The 20,366-nt window shown below is 42.8% G+C and overlaps 1 protein-coding gene across 3 annotated transcripts in view; it reads right to left on the reverse strand.

Moving 5' to 3' along the window:
• The window catches only part of ZBTB20 (zinc finger and BTB domain containing 20), a 642,654-nt gene that overhangs the window by 327,032 nt on the left and 295,256 nt on the right, over nucleotides 1-20,366 (reverse strand). For 2 of the 3 annotated variants that reach the window (XM_066599339.1, XM_066599340.1), the window contains exon 3: nucleotides 14,171-14,247. The gene's annotated coding sequence lies outside the window, so the exon portion shown is untranslated. Of the gene's footprint in view, nucleotides 1-14,170; nucleotides 14,248-20,366 lie in introns of those variants that run through there. The other variant, XR_010792529.1, reaches the window with a different exon arrangement.

Here is a 20,366-nt window from a genome sequence, read left to right on the forward strand (position 1 = left end):
ATTACTGTTGTCAATGAGTGCATTACAAGTTAAAGGTAATTGTTAGCACTAATCTCTATATAGCGCTGCAAATTCAACCTCCACCTCCTGTCCTCTTCCCTCTTTGACACATTCTCACCTCCATTAACAATTCCCATCATCCTCCAGCTTCAAGAACACCTACAGAAATCCTCCTCCATAAACAAGAATATAATTTTCTACAACCTTCACATGTCAGCCAATAGGATCTAGAAGTGTGTGCAGTCTTACTCATTGTCCCCAGTCCCCTATCTTATAGTCTGTAGGTTACAGTAGACAGTGACAGATCAAAAGGAGTACGGCCCATACTACACGAGATTTGTTTGTTACCATGGATACACACTGATCTGCATATAAACTGTATGCACAAAACAATAGAAAACGGTTAAGGGGATTTCTGGGAGCGGAGAAAAAAAATTCTATGGACGGGGGTGGTTGGAAATAGAAAAATTAGGCGTTCTCATCTCTTATGTGGCCCCTCTGGTCCAGCGCAGGAGCCTTGGTCCCTACCACTTCGATCCTAGAAGAAACTTAACTGGTCACATGACATTCACTGTGCACATGACTACTCAGCCAATCACAGGCTTCAGGGTTGAAAATGCCATGAACAGCATTTGTCTGCTGAAGACTGATTGGCTGAGCAGTCACATGCACAATGGACGACAACTTCTTCAGGGGGCAGAGTGGCAGAGACTGGGCTTGGGGCACATAATGATGTTAGAATACTTTATTTTTTGCTATTTTCAGCCAAGACCTGCCCATAGAATATAAAATCTGTGTAGTGTTTTTTTTTTTTTTATATTCTATTGTAGCTACACCAGGAAAGGGCTGGTAGTGCCTACGTAAGATATAATTTAGGAGAGGCGCTCAGGCTAGAGCATTATTCAGACACCTATTGATTTCAATTGACACCGCTGATTGCAGCATCTCAGCTACAGGACTCCCACTGCAATTTGCCAGTGACCAGGGGACCTTAAATGTAAGGGGTCGACCAATCCACTGCAGGGAAAGAGGCAAATGTTTCCACCATGTAAAGTAGTCACGTCACATACTCTGCGTATGAACCCATCAATTATGATGAAAGCTGATCCTTATCTTGCGCGTTGCTGCAGGGGACAAGCTACTGCTATTTGGAACATGATTACACGTGTAAATCTGAAGTATTACACACAAAATAATGCCTTTAATGGGGTTTGCTCTTCTGCATAGCTAAGTATTTCATGGAGGGACAGGGAGAATCTGGGCAATAGAATTATAAATACATGGTATCCTTACTGAATAGTGGAGCTAGAAGGAGGCTCAGGATTGGTCAGCGCGGGGGCCAATCAGAGCTCTGTTGTTGTTTTTTTAAACTTATTTCTTTATTGGTTTGCAAATTTGATTGCCACATTTTTACACTGAGGACGGCTTCACACGGACGATAAAACTGTGCGAGACTTGTGCGTTTTGAGACGCACAAATATGAACCCATTAATTTAATGTTTTCCCGCATGGCACCGAGATGCGATGCTATGCGGGAAACAAATCGTGGTATGTTCTATCTGGCTGCGTGATATCACTTCACAGACGCATTGTTTTCAATGGGGCCGGCGAGAGCACCGCTGCCCCATTGAAAGCAATGGAAGAACGCCGCGATCCTCTGCCGCAGCTGTGACAGCCGTGCTGGAGGATCCCTGCATCCCCGAAATAATGCAAGGCGGTTTGCACATGAAAACGGCTCACATCACTGGGGCTTTCACATGGTGGGGAGCGCGATATGGGGGTGGGATTCCCGGGATCATATTGCGCTCTCCCGTGTGCCTATCAACAGGACCGTAAGCCAGGGGATAAGTGTCTGATCAGTGGGTTCTGATCGCTGGGATCCCACAACATTCATTTCAATGGACCTGCTGGATATAGCCAAGTACAAGAATACAAGAATGATATATTGCAAGACTTCGCACTGCCAGTTAACAGCAAAAATCCCTAATACAATCATTTAGAAAAGCAATTATAGTGTAAAGTGACCGTACGTCCATGCTGTGGGCTGCACTTTAAAGTTTACTACATCTATAAGTGGCAGACCTCTATTAATCAACCCCGGGGGATCAGCTGGTCGGGCACAACACCGGTATACTCTGGGGTCGGAGTCCTCTGCCACATCGCAGATAATGCCCAGGAATGGATGAGGAACATAACAAACAGTTTGCTTGTGATGACTTGTTCTCTAACTTCCCAGTTCTTAATCCTATCAAGCATCTGCTGGACATGCTGGAAGAGTCTGATCGCAACTTGCAGGGCATCTATGACATACACACCGCTCTGACTAGCCATTGTGTTCACATGGGCAGCACTGGGCAATCAAAGCAATGGGTAGAGTACTTGACTTATGATATATACTAATTGTATAGGGTGATAGGGTGCAGAGAAGTGGTGACCAGAGGGTCACTTTAACTAACCTCTTGCACCAGATCGCACCGGACACCTTCAGAGGTTGTGTGGATTCCAGGCCTTGATGGATCAGACTTGTGATGGGCGAGTGAGGACTACACCGCATTAGGCAGGTAGCTGTAATCTTTGGGTTGCTATTGGGTATATTACAAGCATTGAATCAATCTTACTTTATTTTTTTTGCATAAATATGTCATATTGTGAAAAAGGCAAATCTCAGCCCTTATATGAATGTATAGACTAATAACTTCCAGATTCCACTGACTGTGTAAGAAAAACATGTTTTTGAGAGCTCATATAGTAAATGAACTGTAAATGGTTGTGGCGTTTATTTTGTTCCCCGGCAGTTATATTACAGCATGAAAAAAAAGAGCGGTGCTAGAACGGGGGGACCATCTGTGAACAACAAGAACAGTCAGTGTAATGAGAGGAATGGGGGATAGAACTGACAGATGAAAAAAAAAAAAAAAACACCCAGCACATTCAATATTTACTGAACTGTCTGAATGCTTTTCCATGCCGCTTTATTCAGATTTATTCCCATCTAAACTTGATATTGAACCGGTAAAACTTTCCGTACATAAAAAAGTACAACTGTCACCTCCTCTGCCAAGGAGCAGCTGTGCACACTGGGACCATTGAGGATCCGCAGATTCCACCATCTAAGCTCTTGGCTCCTGTTAGTGGGACGGTTGTTCCTGCACCTTGTTCTGCTGGAGAACCTCAGTCCTCGGACTGCAGAGACCCGCACCCGTCTTCCTGCTCAGAGGTTCTTGGGCGTTGATGCGGTTCTTGTTACTCCTGGATATTAGTCTAATATCAACTATTTCTATATGGAATCCACCGAGTGTGACCTGTTTCCGCTGGTGGTCAGCATTTTGGAGACATTGCCTGCACAGACCATGGTGGGGTGCTGAAAAGAACGAAGATTTTACTATCTGACACAGGATCTAGACACCATGCAAGGGTTGTCCGATTTGGAGAGCCTTGTGTCGAAATGCCTTCTAGAAATAGGTCAGACAAGGCTGTGGGAATTTAAGCAGGTAACCAGCCTTAAAGGGGTTTTCTGGGCCATTACGTCAATAGTAGATCAGTTGAGGGCTGCCGATCAGCTGATCAGGTGCCTGCCACAACACACAAGGTAGGGAGCGTAGATGGCTCCAACTCCTCTGTAGTGGCCAGATTTGGTAATTGCAAGTGAAGTTCTCGTTAAAAATCAATGACAGCAGCAACTGCAATTACAGCTCCGGCCACTAGGCAAGGGGTCGGAGCCAACCGGTTCCACTCTGTACCCTGCGAGTTGTTTCAATGATAGGGAGCGCCCGATCACCTGATCATCCGGGGACTCCTGACAATCAATTATTACATTAATAGTATTTTCCCAGGAAACGCTTTTAAGAGAGTTATCCAGCTTTCAAAAATTGATGGCCTATACTCAGGATAAGCCATGAATAGCCATCCCAGACCCGCGCCAATCAGCTGATTTAAGTGGTTGTGGTGGTCATGCAACGTTTACATCAATCCGGCAGGATGCTCTTAATCAGAGTGCCATACTTTGCACACTGGCCATTTGGGGGCAGTCTAACAGTAACCTGTCTGGCAGCCACATATCTTCTATTAAAATAACAGGTTTGATCAGATGAGCTGATCGCCAAAGAGAGCAAAAACAACCCAAAACTATTTTTCAACTATATTAAGAGCAAAAGGATTTGCAGGGAGAGCACTGGCCCTTTAACAAATAATGCAGGGGAAATCATTGAAGATGATGGAGGGAAGGCAAATCTATTAAATAGTTTGTTTTCAAAGGAAATGCCACACGAGATACAGGGGAATAAAATAAACCCCCCGCAAAATATGTCATACCTAACGCAGGAGGAAATGCGGAACAGGTTAAAGAAGATTAAAATCGATAAATCGCCAGGCCCAGATGGAATACACCCAAGGATACTAAGGGAACTAAGTGATGAGTTAGCTAGGCCGCTATACCTAATATTTCTAGACACTATCAAGACCGGAGTTGTACCATTGGATTGGCACATTGCCAACGTGGTTCTAATCTATAAAAAGGGAACCAAAAGTGAGCCTGGTAACTACAGGCCGGTAAGTCTCACTTCAGTAACGGGAAAAATTTTCGAGGGGATTCTGAGAGACTCCATCGATGAGCACCTCAAGGAGAACAAGGGAATAACTCCTCACCAGCATGGATTCATGAAGGGTCGCTCATGTCAGACAAATCTGATCAGTTTCTACGATGAAGTAAGCTCTAAGCTGGACCTGGGAGAATCTATTGATCTCGTATATCTGGACTTCTCTAAAGCGTTTGACACCGTGCCACATAATAGGCTAATACACAAAATGAGGCAGCTCGGACTGGGCGAAAACGTGTGTAAGTGGGTAAAAAATTGGCTCAATGATAGAAAGCAGAGGGTGGTAATAAATGGCTCATACTCTGATTGGGCCACAGTAACTAGTGGGGTGCCACAGGGTTCAGTATTGGGCCCCATTCTATTCAATATATTTATCAACGACCTGAAAGAGGGGCTGCACAGCAAAATATCAATATTTGCAGATGATACAAAATTATACAATATAATTAATGCAATGGAGGACAATGTGCAGCTACAAACGGACCTAGATAAGCTGGGGGCTTGGGAAGAAAAATGGCAAATGAAGTTCAATGTTGATAAATGTAAGGTTATGCACATGGGCAGCAAAAACGGATGTTACCAATATACACTAAATGGGGTACTGCTAGAGAAAAGTGATATGGAAAAAGACCTGGGGGTACTAGTGGATTGTAGACTAAACTGGAGTAACCAATGCTAATCAGCTGCTGCAAAGGCAAATAAAGTTTTGGGATGCATTAAAAGAGGTATAGGGGCGAGGGACGAGAACATTATCCTCCCACTATATAAGGCACTTATCAGGCCCAACATGGAATACTGCATACAGTTCTGGTCACCGGTGCCCAGGAAAGATGTTACGGTATTGGAGGGGGTTCAAAGAAGAGCTACTAAGCTAGTACATGGAATGACAGGACTGGAATACCCAGAGAGGCATCAAAATTGGGACTATTCACTCTAGAAAAAAGAAGGTTAAGAGGCGACCAAATAACCATGTATAAGTACATGAGGGGACAATACAAGGATCTCTCCCAGGATCTGTTTATACCCAGGACTGTAACAGTAACAAGAGTACATCCGCTACGTTTAGAGGAAAGCAGGTTTCATCACCAACATAGAAAGGGATTCTTTACTGTTAGAGCAGCTAGACTGTGGAACTCTCTGCCTGAGGACGTAGTGATGGCAAAATCCTTAGAGGAGTTTAAAAGGGGACTTGATGTCTTTCTGGAGAGGAAGGATATTATAGGTTATAAATCTAAGATTATTTGTTAATCCGGGTATATAGGAAGGTAGGAACTATTAGAGGTTGATCCAGGGAACAGTCTGATTGCCATTAGGGAGTCGGGAAGGAATCTTTTCCCCAAAAGGGCTAATTGGCTTCTGCTCTTGGGGTTTTTTGCCTTCCTCTGGATCAACAAAACAGGAGGGTAGACAGGCTGGACTGGATGGACATTGTCTTCATTCAGCTTTACGAACTATGTTACTATGTTACTATGAGCTGAATGTGCAACTCTGGGTAAGTCAGGAAAGATAGTTGTTGGCTCCTGTGACTGACCGCTATAAACCACTGATAAAATTCCATTATTACACGGTCACCATAATGGCAAAATAGTTAATTTTTACATTTTTTTTGCACAGACTGGCAGGACAGACAGAAGCTTGTGGCCCAGGAACGTCTGGAGTGGCATCGGCTGCCTACCTTCCTTCCTTGGATGAGGCTTCAGTGTTTGTTTTACATAACGCACATCTAATAATTGTTTACGCATGGTTCAAAGTTCTTCCATTAGTCATAAAGAATGCTTTGACTCTAGGATGAAATTAAATATTTGGATGGAACTACACGCAGCATTGTGCAAATGTTTGTGATCCATTTCAAGGCTTTTCTCTTAAAACGTTTCAGACTCTTGTTGTGGCACAGTCATACTGTAAAAGATAAGGGAGGTTTCACATCTCCGGAGGTTCCTTTACCGATCGGCTGCAAATACCGGAAGACCATGCGGCGCTTTGTCTTCCGTCCCAAAACAGGCAGCCGAGCGGAAAGCGGGCAGACCCCATTATAGTCAATGGGGTTTACCCGATTCTGTTTGGTTCCGCCCAGAGACTGAACCATTTGGCCGGTGGATTCCCCTTTCATGCTCCCTGAACAGAGCAGGAACGTGGAATCCCCAGTGCAGGTGTCAAGCCACCCTATGTGATAGAATGTATGTGAAGGGAGTGTTATGTGTAGTTGTACCTCCTACAGATCTATACTGAAACTGAACACGACTTCCCTCTAACCTCCCTTCCCACTTCCGTTAGGGCTGCCAGTAAGAATTCTGTCTCTCTGCACCGTTTTATCTTTTAAGTTTTCTATTTATTCTTTTGTCTATACACGACTATGTGTGTGTGTGGGGGAGGGGGGGGGCATCTTCTCGAAGCTACAGTTAACAGCAGCTTCATGGACCATAGACACAATGGTCAGGAGAGACTCATTGACTCCTAAAGGACAGTGTTGTGGGCATGCTCTGTATGCCTATTGCAAATGGTGGAACCTTGAGATGAGCGAGCACCCAAATGCTCGGATCCTCGTTATTCGAGTCGAGCTTTTCGTAAAATTCGAGAGCTCTACTCGAGTAACGAATCCCATTGACTACAATGGGAGACTCGAGCATTTTTGTATGGGGCCCGCCGGGTGCCGAGCTTTTTTTTGTTTTTGTTTGTGTGTTCTCGTTCTCTCTCTCTCCTCCCCAGCCAGCCAGCCCAAAAAATTGCTGTTGACGTGCGCAGCATCGCAGCGTGGAGGGGCCAAAACTGACACGTCACAGCGGGGAGGGGCAAAAAACTGATGCTCGAGTAGCGAGCACCATCGAGTACGCTAATACTCGAACGAGCATCTAGGTCGGAAGAGTACGTTCGCTCAACTCTAGTGAATCCTCTGTTATCTATACATACTTGTCATCTTTCATTGTAATCCTGGTAATGATTGCTGAAAAGTTTTCTCTAAAGAACAGGAAGTGTCAGACTATTATTAAACTTAGTGGTCAGTGTGAAAACTGCAGGATTTTAGGATTTTTTAATTTTTTTTCTTTAAATCTCTATTGTGACATTGCAAATAATAAAAAAAAAATCAAAAAAACTTGATTTATACAATAGATCATTTTCTGATGATCTATCCCCTCCAAATTGTTGTCTAATTGCAAATTATTGATGGCCTTTCTTTAGGACAGACCATCAATAGCAGAACGTCAGGAATCCATCACCCTGGACACCGCTGTTTAACTAATCAGTGCACTGATTTCTACAGAAAGCAGACAGCTCTGTTTCCTCTGCAATGGGAACTTAGCCTGTAATACCAAGCTTGGCCACTGCAGAGAGAATAGAGCTATCTGCTTCCTATAGAAATCAACCCAGAGAACATCTGATTGGTGGGGCTCCCTGCTCATGTACAGATAGCCTACGGATAGAGCATGAATTGTTTTTACACCTGGATAACACTTTTAACTGGAAGAAGTATAAGTGATATGTTCACTTTAAGCAATAGATTTTTTTTTTATTTTTTATTTTGTTATTTTTTTGTTTTTGTCCTTTTGTATTTCAACAATCATTAATTTTTTAAACGAGGATATAGTTGTCTGCATTCCTTGTTATCTTGCTTTTTATTTTGGGGTACAAATACATCGGCGTTTCCTTTCAATCTGTTCTCCTCCAACCCCTTCTGCTTCCTACTGGATGTTCCTACCGAGCGAGTATTTCCACGACAGATGTGAAGATCGGCTTTCATTACATTTTCTGTAAGACCCCATATCTCTGTTTCTATCTGATCGGAATTGCCTAGTAATAAGCCTTGATGGTCCAGCCCTATCCGGAGCGCTGGATCACAGCGCTGTATTGTGCGCTGTGCTGTGCCGTATGTTATAGGGTTATGAAGGTGTCATATATTTAAATCTGTACAATATTGCTGTGATATACGCTAATTCAGTCTTCTCTCTGAACTTCTGGCTAAACACGCGTGACGGCTTCGTCTGCTTTTCATCCGTCTCTGTAGCAAATTAATACATGACCCCCATAGGGTTTCACCTTCAGTTGAACTTCTTTGTTGTTAGGATGTACAGAATATGTGAATTCTGCTTTTTTTGATCATTGAGTGATGGAGCTAATAATTTAATATATTGCTGCCCTAGAGACGGACATTCACAGAAGATGTGAAGAAAAAATGAAAGTGCCGGCATAATTAGATCCTCATTTACCAAAATCTTAGAAAATACAAACATCATTTGTGAGAAGCCTTAAAGAAGGCGGCTAATGATAACGTGACGCGTGGAAGGTGCCTGTCCTCCTTTTATATAGCCGAGGAATAAAAAAAAAAACGTATATCTTTAATCCACTTGTCTGCAGTTCAATTAAAATGAGTTAAAGCCCCCAGGAGCAGCTGGACGCTGAAAAGTGAAAAGACCATTAGCTGAACTTTACTTGCGCGGATATGGATTGTTTTAGCGGTTGTGAGATCAGCCGCTTTGATTGGACGGTAAAGCTTTGTACATTGATTAGAAGCTGCTGGTTTAACCTATAGGCTCGTTGTAATTTATCTGTAACATTTTCATCTGTAATAGTAACATTCACCCTATTTTCATAAAAACGCCTCATTTGTTGGGGCTCCGCACCTTCCGCCAAATGTATGACCTGCAGATCTGTGTAGTATCGTCGGAGCAGAGCCGAACCCAGCACTCAGCTGAGCGGTTCCATCTCCTTGTTTCAGCGGGGAATAGAGGTGGGGAGGGCTCAGCACTCGGACGCACGCAGGTCACTAAATTAAGGTAAATGTTGAGAAAATGGAGCAAATCCTCTACATTTGATTGGTCTTACTTTTCTGTCCGTACGGTTGAGCTCCAGGCTGCAGCTACGCCATTCTCTATGGGAAGCAAATTTGGAGAAGTTAGCTACTTCCTCTCTAGGAGACGTTGCCATTCTGGGCTGCCATCAGCACCTGTCAAATGGGCAGGAGCCCGGGCACACTGTCCTTGGGGGGCCCACTGACTCAGAGGTGGGATTGATTTGATTCTTTGAAATCATGTGTGTCTGCTTCTTTGAGGCACTGCGAGAAGCACTTCCACTCACATATGCGGTAAATTGTGCTACTATAACATTTTGCATAATCCTGGCCAGAAGACGCCGAAGCAAAAGATGGAGGTCACCGCAGGACGTAGTGAAGGTGAGTTTATCATTTGATTGCCAGGGTACAGTGAGGTATTATTAACTTTTTAGAGGGCAAAGTGGAGCCTATAAATGACCCAGAACATAGTGGGGCCTATAAACTACTTAGAGGGCAAAGCAGGACCTTTAAATTACTAAGGGGGCAGAACAAGACCTATGAAGTACTACAGGGGCACAGCAGGGTCTATACATAACTAAGAGGGAACAACGGGATCTATAAATTACAAAAGGGCTCATTTAAACCTGGAGCCGGCCCTGTCACCACTAAACTAATTTTTAAAATGCAAGTGAAGCTGCTAGGCCATCTGACATATCTCTAAGGGTCGCTTAGTCATGAAGATCAGTTTTCCACTCTCCAGACATAGATTTAAAGGGGGTTAGGATAAGTCATAATTAGCTGATCGTCAGGAGTTCGCTGCCTGCAATCAGCTAATTAGGATGGGGTTCTAATACACGGAGCTGCTTTTCTGCCAGAAGCTAACAGCTCCATACAATGTGTAGTGGCCTGGCGTGGTACTGCAGGCTAAGTCCCATTGAAGTCACTATATTACGAACCTGGACGACTGCGTAATGTACAGAAATCTCTACTCGCAGCAACAAAGCAGAAATGTACATTAGAACGCCGACCACAGCAGGAAGAAATTGCAGTGCAGCGACTGCACTGGAGGAAGAGACTGCAGTGCAGTGACTGCACAGGAGTAAGAGACTGTACGCAGCGACTATGCTTTTTTGGGGGGGCAAATGCTACTGCTGACCCATCCTCAGGATTGGCTGGAGTCCACCCCTTAGGACCCTGGCCGATCAGTTGATTGGATGCCTGCAGTTAGTGCCACAACACACAGGGGTACAGAGCGGAAGCAAATGCTCTGACCTATGTAGTGGCCAGCGCTCATAATTGCAGGCAAAGCTCTCAATGATTTTAAGGACAGCTGAGCCTGCATTAACCAGCGCCAGCCACTACACAGGGGTCGGAGCAGCAGCTTCCGCTCCGAACCACTGTGTGTTGTGGTGCTAACAGCGGTCACACTCATCAGCTGATGTGCCGGGGTCCAGAGCGCTGTACTCCAGACGATCATTTATTCATGCTCTTTTCGGAAAATAGGTTGTCAGTAGCATGCACCCGGCACAGGTATACACAGTAGGCCCATGTATGTTTTATTCTGAAACGCTGTGGGCGGGGAATGCCCAGCATGGCCAACCTTCTTAACTTGATAGTCAAACTTCCAAGTGTGTTTTTTTGACACACCGCAGAGTTTCAGAATAAAACCTAGACAGGGACCCTGTGTATACCTGTCCTTGGATCATGGTGCCTGTAGTTCGGACAATAGGAACCTGGTGACAAGTTCCTTCTAATGCAAAGGAGGACACGACTGCATCAAGCGACTACACAGAAGAGAGGGCACAAACTGACTGCGCGGCATGAAGAGATGGCACACAAGAAGATAGAGACTGAACGCAGCGACTGCACGGTGCCACCGAAATACATGGAGCCTCCAAATAATGATGTGTCATAGATTTACACAAACTGAGTGTCAGGCGTGTTAAAAGTCCTTCGTTCTAAGGAATGCTGAAGGTTCCTTCTCATGGATTCATCTGAAGTTATTTTCCGAGCCCTGAAGGCATGTCCAAAGACGAAGAAAAGTGGAACTGCCCTTTAGGAATCAATGAACGCCTACCACAGCTACTCGGTATTTTCTGAATGGATCAGCCGCAGAGAAGCTGAACTATCCAATGAAAGGACGTGTCGGCGAGTGAAGGATTTATAAATTGTTTCTGGCAAAAAAAAAGTGAGATTTGACAAATGTACATAACAACAAATGCATTGTGTGGGCTTGATGCATCGCAATATTAAGTGCATTCTGAAAGCTGTGAAGGTCAAGCTTCTGATGAGGATAAATCCCCCCCCACCCACACCTGCCGCTCGGAAATTCAATGGCAATAGAGTGGGCTCCGGTAGAATTTTAACACCATATTTCCAAAAATTACTTGACCACCAGATAATAAAACCCAGGGAGGGGAGGCGTGCGCCTATTCACAGTCACTCTGCATCCACACTGCTGTTTTTGGAAGCCGCTGACTCATTCCATTGTACGCCCAAATAACGATAACATCTTCCGCTATTGTCCTGCTTTATCCTTGGAGAGGAAAACAAAAGGTGATAGGATGAGAGGCTGGTAATCATTCAAGGTACCGAGTGCTTTTTTCAGTATGCGGCAGTGTAACGGAGGTACGAGCCTATTATGGGGTGCAGAGTCATCCCCACCGAAATATCATTACTAGGTGATACATTTTAGCAGTGTGCATGGAGTAAGAAAGGGAAGGGACCAATCTCCACCTGACAACCATATTACTCAGCTATAACAATGGGTAATCTACACTGAAGGGCCACCTTATTAGAGACTCCGTCCCTTTCATAGTTGGAGCTTACCTGCAAGGAAATTAGACCCGCGACCCCCGAAACGCAGCATACAATCAAGTGATAAGTTTGCCGTGAATCATTTTCCATGTGAATTCAGATTGAAATGGGAAAATCCAGCGATCTGAGTGATTGCAAATGAGGATTGGGCTAGGTGCTAGGCTAGGATTCATGACAACCTTATGGGGCTTTCTCGTGCCACGGTGTGGAGAGTATACAGAGAATGGTGTGAAAACACCCAGAGAAAGTGGGTCCTGTGGATGGAAACCGCTTATCAATGAAAGGGGTCGGAGGGGAAAACCTAGAACCGTTCTGATAAATAGGTGGTGCAAAGTCAAGCAAACTGCAGTTGGATACAACGGTGGTGCTCCAACCAACATGCCCACATGCACAACTAATTGTTCCTTACTACTGGAAGGGCTATAATAGTGGATGGCCAGTTCCAGTGACATCGCTGTCTATGAGAAACAGAAAGATGAGACTCCAGCGGGCAAAAGAGTGCAAACTTGGACCACTGAACAGTGCAAAAGCATCACCTGGTCACATGCATCTCTGTTGCACCACGCTGCTGGGAGAATCAGAATTTTGCACAGCATGAAATGATGAACCCTTCCTGTCAGTTTGTATTACAGGCAGTGCCTGTAATGTCAAATGTCATTTGTCCGAGATTCTCCAAATTTAACAACCAGGTGCATGGCGATCGAGGGGATGTCATGATTCAAAACTGAATAAGAAGGTAATTATCAACAGTTCACTGAGATATTAAAATGCCAAGATCTAATAGGAACGCAGAGCCATGACTTACAACTCTTATGCCAAAAAGAAGACAACTACCAGAAGACCCACACAAGTTAGGAGACGTTTCCAGGTCCATTACGCAATTTAATAAATACTCGTATGAAGACAAATGGATGGATATTTTTTAAGTTTTGCGCTATCAGGTCACAGATGAAAGGGATGCTACTGAGACCGGTGGCCTGGGCATGCAGAGCCTACACTTTGTGCCAAAAGGTTTGGAAATGCTATCAGAAAGTGTTTTTAGACACCTGTTTGGCAATGTCATTTGAGTGCTTTCTGACAGCATTGTATAACTGCATTACTCGGGTGCTATATGGAAAACCACAAAGAAGGGGTGCTAATGGGGCATGATTAAACCTAAAGGTGGCCATACACTATAGATGCAGCTCAGCCGAAGCCACCAATTTCAGCAGGACCGGACAACTATCTAAAGTGTATTGAGATGTTCCAACCTCCCCCCACATGGCAGATGTCAGAAGGAAAGAAAGATTGGGCGTATGTGTATGGGAGACTCGTTAGGTCAGCAGCTTTCTAAGGTGTATGGGCACATTAAGACCATTCCTGAACACATGTTCCCTTTAAGAAGTGAGACTGCAGAGGACTTGGGAGTAATCAGCTCCAGAAGCCAAGTGCCGTTAAATGAGATTGGCACCTGTCTACTAGGCCCTTACAAAGCCTGATCCAGGCCCTATTAGGGGACGAACGATCGTTACGATGACAGTCCATCCCCACAGAGCTGTCATTGGTTGGCTGCACATCTCCCTACCTACAGGTGTTTCCTCGTTCCTTGGCTGATCATTTACACTTTTACACGATCCAACAATTTGGTAAAGGATTGTTCAGGGAAACGTTCTTGCCCAATTATCTGGTGATGCAACCGGCCCCTATAAGGCTCAACTGGGTTGTGAGAGAGTAATGGTGCAAGTCATGGTGGCAATACAACACAGAGAATGGATGGTGCAAATGGCTGTACGCTCTATGTACAAACAGACAGAAAGCTGCACAAACAGCAAAACAAAGGATGGAGCTTTCTCAACAGAGTCAAATAATTTAGAAAAATTGTAGGAATTTCTGTTTGCTCATGTAACAACACAAGGTCATTTTTTCTTCACCTACGTCCAATTACTAAATTCTTTGTTTCATGCACACTAATAACGATGTTGAGAAGAACAAAGGTAAGGTCGCGGGTACTTACCAGACTGCCGAGCTGCTTTATCTCTCTGTTTTGTTAAGGTGCTGTGATTTCACTATCCAAATGTAACTCCAGGCAGTCTGAAAAGAAACAGGTTAAAATATCTCTCCGTTATAATTGGTATTTCAGATTTAATTAAAAATTAAACTTTCATAATGTTTCACCATCCAAAGCAATGCACTATCAGTCAAGCGTGACTTTTTTGGTGACAAAAAAATAAGCTCTTTGTAGAATATATTTTATAATGAAAGAGGTGGGAGGCGGCAGAGAAGATACAAAAGGACGCAAAGAAAGACTGCGGGAAAAAAAGAAACAAAGAAAAAAGACGTAGATAATTTTATTTTTTTGCCCTGAATAACAATCTAAAGTGATAAATGGCAGAGGAGGCTGTAAAATAGGGGGAAGAGCAGCTATGACTTGTATGTCACATACATTGTGTGCGTGGTGAAGGAGTACACCCCTCACTAATAGAACTTTACAATGTTTTGTACTATTCTCTGATTCATTCAGTTAAATATTCAGTAGGAGGCGGTATTATAGTAGTTATATTCTTGTACATAGGGGGCAGTATTATAGTAGTTATATTCTTGTACATAGGGGGCAGTATTATAGTAGTTATATTCTTGTACACAGGGGGCAGTATTATAGTAGTTATATTCTTGTACATAGGAGGCAGTATTATAGTAGTTATATTCTTGTACATAGGGGGCAGTATTATAGTAGTTATATTCTTGTACATAGGAGGCAGTATTATAGTAGTTATATTCTTGTACATAGGAGGCAGTATTATAGTAGTTATATTCTTGTACATAGGGGGCAGCATTATAGTAGTTATATTCCTGTACATAGGGGTCAGTGTTATAGTAGTTATATTCTTGTACATAGGGGGCAGCATTATAGTAGTTATATTCTTGTACATAGGAGGCAGTATTATAGTAGTTATATTCTTGTACATAGGAGGCAGTATTATAGTAGTTATATTCTTGTACATAGGGGGCAGTATTATAGTAGTTATATTCTTGTACATAGCGGGCAGTATTATAGTAGTTATATTCTTGTATATAGGGGGGCAGTATTATAGTAGTTATATTCTTGTACATAGGAGGCAGTATTATAGTAGTTATATTCTTGTACATAGGGAGCAGTATTATAGTAGTTATATTCTTGTACATAGGGGGCAGTATTATAGTAGTTATATTCTTGTACATAGGGGGCAGTATTATAGTAGTTATATTCTTGTATATAGGGGGGCAGTATTATAGTAGTTATATTCTTGTACATAGGAGGCAGTATTATAGTAGTTATATTCTTGTACATAGGGAGCAGTATTATAGTAGTTATATTCTTGTACATAGGGGGCAGTATTATAGTAGTTATATTCTTGTACATAGGGGGCAGTATTATAGTAGTTATATTCTTGTACATAGGAGGCAGTATTATAGTAGTTATATTCTTGTACATAGCGGGCAGTATTATAGTAGTTATATTCTTGTACATAGGAGCAGTATTATTGTAGTTATATTCTTGTAAATAGGAGGCGGTATTATAGTAGTTATATTCTTGTACATAGGGGGCAGTATTATAGTAGTTATAGTCTTGTACATAGGAGGTAGTATTATAGTAGTTATATTCTTGTATATAGGGGGCGGTATTATAGTAGTTATATTCTTGTACATAGGGGGCAGTATTATAGTAGTTATATTCTTGTACATAGAAAGTAGTATTATAGTAGTTATATTCTTGTACATAGGGGGCAGTATTATAGTAGTTATATTCTTGTACATAGAAAGTAGTATTATAGTAGTTATATTCTTGTACATAGAAAGTAGTATTATAGTAGTTATATTCTTGTATATAGGGGCAGTATTATAGTAGTTATATTCTTGTACATAGGGGCAGTATTATAGTAGTTATATTCTTGTACATAGGGGCAGTATTATAGTAGTTATATTCTTGTACACAGGGGGCAGTATTATAGTAGTTATATTCTTGTACATAGGAGGCAGTATTATAGTAGTTATATTCTTGTACATAGAAGGCAGTATTATAGTAGTTATATTCTTGTACATAGGAGGCAGTATTATAGCAGTTATATTCTTGTACATAGGAGGCAGTATTATAGTAGTTACAACCTTGTACATAGGGGGCAGTATTATAGTAGTTATATTCCTGTACATAGGGAGCAGTATTATAGTAGTTATATTCCTGTACATAGGGAGCAGTATTATAGTAGTTATATTCTTGTACATAGGGGGCAGTATTATAGTAGTTATATTCTTGTACATAGGTCACAGTATTATAGCAGATATATTCATGTATACACAGAACAGTATTATAGTAGCTATCATTACAATCGGTTTAATAATATCACATGCGACAGGTATCGCTCTATCATTTCCATTCACTTCAGAACCTTGTAATATGTGCTGTGAATGTTCCTTGAAAAGACCCTTTTGCAAACTGAATGCTAAAGAACAGGTGTAATGTCTGAACTGAGAAGCTAACTGTCATCTATAAAGCAGATACTCTAGCTATTACACACATGATGGTGTTTTCAGCACAGTCGTCCCATATACTGACAGCAGCATTGTCACTGTGCTCCGGAGAATCTCTCTGTAGAACGTCTGTCAGCTTTCAGCACAATGTCTCTGGTGAGTTCAGTAGAAAAGACGTGGCATTCATATACTTACCAGAGAGGAGTGAGGAGACATACAGAGCTCCCCTCAAGTGTCCTGGAACAGTAAACAAACAAGCAGCGGGGCTTGGCTAGAAAACGCTTAAACACTGATTGCTAAATATTATCCACCCAAAAAACATGTGCAGTTTCGATTTTCTACAATAAACATTCGCACATAGACCGTATCATCCAAAAAAGAAGGGGCTGAATGAGGACTCGTTCCCTTCGTAGCATGAACAAGTTAGATAAATGGACATATAGTACCAAAATGGCACACCTGCTATGGGGCCCCTGGACAACACCGGTTGGCCCTATTCTTTTCTATGTGAAGGGTATTACCCGGTGTCAGACTTCACCTCTTCACAGGCACCTCAGTGCTACCATAGCAATTAAGGAAGGAGTGGGCACAAGCTTGAATGAAGACTCAAACATTCTGTAACGTTCTCTCTTTGGATGACCATGGACCAATGGGGTCCTCCCAACTTTCACAGTCAGTGACTTATCTACTATACTGTAGAAGATTACTTGGAAGCCAGATACTGAATTCAATATGACCCAGCTTGAGGATCTGCAACACTCTGCAGGCTAGGCATCATCCTACATCTTGGCAGTAGATAGATGGGTCGCGGGACTTAGTGTTAGCCGATTTCTGATGCACACTACAGGAATGTGAGGCTCAGGGTGCTTGCTAATGCATGATGGTAATTGAAGGAGATCATTAAGCTACAACATGTTAAGATGATAAGTGTTGTGGGGTGGAAGTGAGAAATAGTGTGAGGGGGAATAAAGAAAGTTGGAGCACAAGGGAAATTGGTAAGAAGCCTGGGATCAGCACCAGAGGTTGCAAACTAGTGGGAGGTTGTTAAAATCAGTAGGGATTCTTTTGCTGTTTTATCATCTCCTGTCTTCTAAGTTTGTTGCTGCTATGCAATTGCCCCACAGCTGAGTCATTAGTCGGTCAGCTGACAACACTGAGCAGCCTTGCCTCGTTTGGAGATGAGTGTCTGAAGGCTAGCCTCTCTTTCAAGTTACTTGGCTTCTGCAGTGTAGTGCTGGTAATAGTGTTGCTATGTGCATTTTTAAATCACCATTCCTCGTATGCTTCTAGTTTGCTGTACATGGCCTTGCATTCCTGGCAGTATAGTTTATCCCCGTGGTTGTTTCTCATACAACCCTTGTATCTAGCCTTGCAATTTGTTTACATCTTCCCTGTGCTTTTAATTTAATTTGGTTTTCTTGTATCTGGGTCCTAGTTCCCTGTCAATAATTTCACTGGGCCAGAGTTTCAGATTGGGAAAGAGACAGGTGAGCATTTCTTAGGGACAGTGGTGTCTGATGTTAGGGATATACATTATAAGAAAGAGCTGACTGTTATCATGATCATCCATTTACCATCACCATTGTGTTCCTGTAGTCTATTGGTGAGTTCCTAGCCTTGCATTTGTGTTACCCATTTGTGCTTACACGTGGTTCATATATTTGTTCTTCCGACTGTCCAGTTGTAACACTATTTGCCTCTACTTTAAGTCCCAAGGGGCGTCTCAGCACAGGGATGGCTGGTACCCAGGAAAGATAACTACTATAGTCTAGTGTCCAGTCGGCATTGTGAGTTTCGCTATGAAGTTCTCCCTCTGTAATGTACCCTTGTTATAGTTCCACTAATTCTTGCTTACCATAAAAACGGATGACAAAAACCATAACATCATCCCATGAAAGTAGAAAGTGTGATCTCATTGAGAACATCAGAAGTGATGATTATCAGTATGTGACATATGGGCAATAACTTTAACATTGTACAATCCCATGACGCGTAGATAGGTGCAACGCACTGATCCGATGTACTAAATACAACTGCATATGCCGGACGAAGAACATCAGTGCCGTCATCCTATCCCTGCCGTCTCCATTGCGGACCATACTGTACTTCCATTACCAAAATAAAAAAAAAAAAGGATATAAATCCCAACCTAATATCCCCCCTAGATTACTAAACGCATGATGAGAGTAACTCAGAGCCAGAGAGGATTCTTTGATATTTTTCTGAATCGTGCAATGTGACCTGTAATTGCCATTGGGGGATATAAATCGATACAGCATATGTCGTCTCTGCCAGGCCTGCTCCAAGTTCTCATGGAAGATACTGATCAGGGGCTGTAATGCTGAAATGTTCATTTCGCCTCCCTGGCTGCCCCGAGCCTGGTGTCATCTCTCACAGCTCAAATTCTATCCAGCAAACAACATTATGGAACCATTAAGGAGCAGAATCTCGTTACATCGACACAGGCAACATTCTATCTGCGGCTCCGGCCCCAGCCAGCAGCGTCTTCTAGAAGTGCAATAAACAGAAAATTAGCCACAGTGTAACACCTTCTGCGCCATTCTAACAGTCGCTCTATAATTTAATATGTGTTTAATAGCGCTGTGTTTAAGGCGGCTATATTGCCATTGTAAGCAGTTACAGAGCCGGCGAGGGATTCATTGCTCAGTGCCAATAAAGAAAGACAAGAGGTGGTAAAAATATGGGGAAAACTTACAATCTCACCTCTGTGAGTTTCAGACTCCATGAAGGTGAAATATATTTCATTTCTTAAAGCTTAAAGGCGCAGTGTGAACAGATTTGGAGACTATTCCATCACTGACTGCATCCTAGATGAAAGATGCCTACTAAGGAGGGCTTTAAGGAAGATGACTGCAATTCAGATCCTACAGGACAATATTTGCCAGGTGAAAATGGACGCTCACAGCATTCAACATTTGTGCCATTTCTTTTCTAAATACACCTATGTATGTAGCAGAGCTGAATTTGTTTTATTCTGTGCATTGAGTGCATAGATAGCGGATGGCGCTCGCTGGTTAGATAGCCCAAGAATGGAACAGATATGGTGGGGTTCTCTTGATTAGGAATTATCAAGCGAGGAGGTGGCAGATACGCCAGAAGTCAATGGGGCATCCCATGCAGTATGGATGTGCAGTTTGAGAAGACTCCAGTCATAAGGTATGGTGGAGAAAAGAATGGGTACAAACCCATAGAAAAAACTCTCAGCGCTCGAGTAATATCCGAAAGGTTGATATGTATATAGAGAAGGTAATGGATAATAAAAGCTGGTTAATAGCTTACTTCATGGAGGCGCCTCCCAATCCAGGTGAGTGTATCAAAGAAACCGGCAGCGGCACCGGCAGCAAAGGTTCCACAATTTAATTGGTACAACGCGTTTCGGCCGTTAGACAATCGGCCTTTCTCAATGTACTTGTGTAATGTTATGTCTGTTAATGTACTTGAGGAAGGCCGATTGTCTAACGGCCGAAACGCGTTGTACCAATTAAATTGTGGAACCTTTGCTGCCGGTGCCGCTGCCGGTTTCTTTGATACACTCACCTGGATTGGGAGGCGCCTCCGTGAAGTAAGCTATTAACCAGCTTTTATTATCCATTACCTTCTCTATATACATATCAACCTTTCGGATGTTACTCGAGCGCTGAGAGTTTTTTCTATGTGTTTGTACTTATTCTGTGCATTGAGAG

Source organism: Eleutherodactylus coqui, chromosome 4 (assembly GCF_035609145.1).
Source record: "Eleutherodactylus coqui strain aEleCoq1 chromosome 4, aEleCoq1.hap1, whole genome shotgun sequence".
NCBI classification, from domain to species: domain Eukaryota; kingdom Metazoa; phylum Chordata; class Amphibia; order Anura; family Eleutherodactylidae; genus Eleutherodactylus; species Eleutherodactylus coqui.